The sequence below is a fragment of the Rhagoletis pomonella genome, unplaced genomic scaffold (assembly GCF_013731165.1).
Source record: "Rhagoletis pomonella isolate Grant_MI unplaced genomic scaffold, Rhpom_1.0 Rhpom_scaffold_00006, whole genome shotgun sequence".
Lineage (NCBI taxonomy): Eukaryota > Metazoa > Arthropoda > Insecta > Diptera > Tephritidae > Rhagoletis > Rhagoletis pomonella.
Window position 1 is genome coordinate 82226218 of NW_023458560.1, and position 516 is coordinate 82226733.

Here is a 516-nt window from a genome sequence, read left to right on the forward strand (position 1 = left end):
ACAATACTTGTTAAAGCAATAACAGCGCTTAACTAAACTTGGTAACATAATTAAACTTATAGCTTGCTTATTCGCAACTCGCTTCTCTGCTTACTTTACTTGTAGCTTGCTGACTTGTAACTCACTCACCTCGTGGTGTCGGCGCCCTTATATACCTGCGCTGGCACTTATGGCAACTCTAGAACATTCTGAAGTTTATCGCTCATTCTCTTTCTCTCGCTGTTCGCAGTGTTCATCCAACTTGACGTTTCTCTTTGTGGAACATTCTACGTCATTCTGCCTATTTCTCGTTGTTCGCTTTGTGTTTCCGCAGTATTCGCCACAGTATGCTCACATTCAACAATTGCACCAAGATGACGTCACGCACACAGCTCATTCTGTCAAAATCACAAAGAGCGGATTAGCGGTACCGCGATTGGGGCAATCTCTATTTCTCTCAATCGTGGGATGACATGATACGCAACTCTCTTACAGGGCTGCCAGACGCTTAGTCTAAAATGCGTACACGGACAAAAG